Raw genomic sequence first — 3876 nt, forward strand, 5'->3', positions numbered from 1 at the left:
CATATTAAACTTGGTGTCATGTCAATGAGCTCTTCAGCCAGCAAGACCCAGGTCCTAAGGATATTCCTTTATGTTCTCTCAGAGAAGGTAAGAGCTTTTCATGGTGTTTTTATTTTATTTTTAATTAACAGTTAGTACTTCCACATTTATGAGAAACAACATGCTGCTTTATACTTTATGTTCTATAAAATGGTCAATTCAAGCTAACCCACATATTCGCACCTCATATGTCTATAATTTCTTTAAAAATTAATAATCGTTTATTTGGCCGTTCTGAAATATAAATTAACTATAGCTGCCATGGTTGACAGTAGAACATCAAAATTTATTCCACCCATCAAACTGTAACTTGGTATCTATAGTCATAGTTTTCTCTATGATGTTACAAGTGACATAATATATTTTAAGGCAAAATGTCATTCCATTTTGAATACATGCCGTCTTGAAATACTCTATTCATATTTGGGTTGCTCAAATACATTGGTTATGTTGAATGGTAATATAATAATATGGGAATATAGACATATTTTTTTAGCATTCTGACTTAAATTTCTTTAGATACATATCTACTTCCAATACTATTGGATTATATTAATAGGATGGAGGGGCAATTCCCTTCAAATATTTGCAAATCATTTATTTTTTAATTTTATTATTATTATCATTTATTCAATTTTTATCCCAGCTGTGGCCCTCTCCCTTGTCTCCTCCCAATTCTACCCTCCCTCCCTCTTCTCCCCCTATGTCCCTCCCCTAGTCCACTGATAGGGGGCAAGTCATTTCTTAATTAAAGGAGTAGAGTGGTTAATTTCAATTGTCAACTTAATGAGCTACAGAACCATCTGGGTATATCTGTCGTGATTTATCTTGATTAAGTTAATAGGGATGGGAACACCTGTCCACTATGGGTGTCACCATTCTGTATGCTAAGATCCTAAAAGCATAAAAAGGAAAAAGGAACACAACCTCAAACTGTGAGCCAAAACAAACTATGCTTTGTTTATGTTGCTTTCACTAGGATGTTTTATCACAACAACTAGATAAGCATCTGACCGAGTTGTTTATCAGGACTCAATAACAAACAGCCCTATGAAAATAATAAAAGGCCAGGCTTGCCTAGGCCCACTATCTATGGATAATAGTAAAAGATAATAGTAAAAGACCACCATCCTGGTCTTTTACTATTTTAATAGGACTGTTTGTTACTGAGTCTTGATAAACAACTCCCATGCTCAGTTTCCTTAGTCATCCAGGAAACACAAATCAGAATGACACTGAGATTCCATCTTATACCCATCAGAATGGATAAGATCAAAAACTCAAGTGACAACATATTCTGGAGAGGTTGTGGAGAAATATGTGGGAATGTGTATTTGTACAACCACTTTGGAAAGCAATCTGGCACTAGCTTAGAAAATTGGGGAGTACTGCTACCACAAGATCCAGCTATACCACTCCCGGGCATATACTTGAAAGATGCTCAACTATACAACAAGGGCATCCACTCAGCAATGTTCATAGCACCTTTATTTATAATAGCCACAATTGGGAAACAACCTAGATGTCCCTCAACTGAAAAATGGATACAGAAATTGTTGTACATTTGCACAATGGAACACTACTCGTCAATTAAAAACAAGGAAATCATGAAATTTGCAGGCAAATAGATGGAGCTAAAAAGATCATCCTGAGTGAGGTAATCCAGAAGCCATATAATATAGGATAAACATACTAAAAGCTGTAGACTTAAAGAAGCTAAGCAAGAAGGAGGACCCTGGGTAAGATGACCAATCCTCACTCACAAAGGCAAAAAGGATAGGCATTGAAAGTGGGAGAAGACAGGGAATAGAACAGGAGCTTACCACAGAGGGCCTCTGAAAGAATAACCCAGCAGGGTATTGAAGCAGATTCTGAGTTTCATAGCCAAACTTTGGGCAGAGTGCAGCAATCTTATGGAAGAAGTGGGAGATAGAAAGACCTGGAAGGGAAGGACCTCTACAAGGAGAGCAACAGAGACAAAAATCTGGGCCCAGGTGGCCCTGCAGAGACTGATACCAACCAAGGACATGAATGGAGGGGACCTAGACCCTCTCAGATGTAGCCTATAGGAAACTCAGTCTCCTCAGGGTTTCCTAGTAAGGGGAGCAGATGTAGTCTCTGACATGGACTCGGTTGCCTAGTCACCTCCTCCTGGTGGGGTGGCCTTATTAGGTCAAGAGAAAGAGGATTCAACTAGTCCTGATGAGACCTGATAGGCTAGAATCATTCTATCAGTGCACTAGTAGAGGAACATAGGAGGAGAAGGAGAGAGAGTGGCACTGGGAGGAGATGGGGGAGGGGCTACAGAGGGATACAAAGTGAATAAATTATAATTAATAATAATAATAATTTAAAAAATAAAATAAAACAGTAAAAGACTGATAGATAATTCCAAAAGAAGGCATACAGATGACCAACAAATTACATGAGAAATCTTTAACATCTCTAATCATTAGACAAATGTGAATTAAAACAGCATTGAGATATCACCTTGTATCTGGTAAAAAAGGCTGTGATTATAAAGGTCACAATGACAAACGTTGATAAGGACATGGGTTTTGAATGTTCTCATCCTTTGCATATTGTTGAAATTTTTAAATTACAACCATTTGAGCAACAGCATGAGATATTTCAAAACACTGAAAACTTAAAATTGCAAGGAAGCTCTTACATCTACTTTTAAACATGAGGTATGTTTCTACTTCTTTTTTTTAAAGTTAAGTTAGGTCATCTACTCTTCTACTTCTCTATGGGAATTCACATCCTACGGCACAATTTATTTATTAGGCTACCTCCCATTGAATTCCCTTTGACCTTGGACAAAAATCATAAGCCCTCATTGCATTTTTTGTTATCTCTTGGCTTTGTGTTCTGTTAAATGTGTTTATTCTCTCTGCCAATATCAAACACTCTTACCACAGTGGCTATTGAGTGGTTAAATTCCATGACTTCATTTCTCTTAACTATTCTCTTTCAAAATTTTTTTATCTGTTCTAGTTTTGTTTTTTTTTTTTTTGTCATTTTTCCACATTGTCATAAAAATCTCATTAGATTACACTAGGAATTGCATCAAGTTTATAAGTCAGTTTTGGAGATAAATGTAGAAAGCTGAGACTTCTAATTTATAAACACAGTATGTAGCTCCATTTCTTTATAAAAATCAGAATGTAAGTTGTTACATGATTTGATGGATTTGCAACTAACTATTTTTAAAAATGATTATAATTGTAAATATTTCTAATTTTCTCAGCTTCTTATAATGTAGGTTTGCACAGGCTACTTTCATGCCTTCCTAAAATCATATTTCTCCACTAATTTTTGACCTCACATTTTTTTCTAATGTCTTTCTGAAATTCTGATGACAGAAATGTGGATACTTTAATACAGCATCTCTGGTCTCAAAGACACTGGTCACCTCTCATTACTGCTCAGGTTGCCAAATTTCACTGCTCCACTCTCAAGTTCACAGATGCTTTTCTCTTTGCTTTGAACTTGCCCACTGAGTATATACCCATCATTCTATTTTTCAGTTTTAAAGCCTCCACTGGATATTTTGTTTTCATTTTTCTACCGAGACTTCTTGCTTATAATTTTAAGCATCCCCTAAATGATCATGGAAGGATTTTGTGTTTTGTACTATTTTTGTGACAAATCTTTAATGGTTATTTCATCTTGACACCTGTGCTATTGACCATCAGTTTGAAATATTCTTGTCTTGGACAATAACTAACTTTTTATTGAAGTCCTAAAACTGTGGGTCTTACCAGGTTTTATCTATTATTTTACCAGGTTTTATCTATTATTTAAAATGTTCCCTTTAAATGCTGTTGTCATTTT

The sequence above is a fragment of the Meriones unguiculatus genome, chromosome 6, assembly GCF_030254825.1.
Source record: "Meriones unguiculatus strain TT.TT164.6M chromosome 6, Bangor_MerUng_6.1, whole genome shotgun sequence".
NCBI lineage: Eukaryota > Metazoa > Chordata > Mammalia > Rodentia > Muridae > Meriones > Meriones unguiculatus.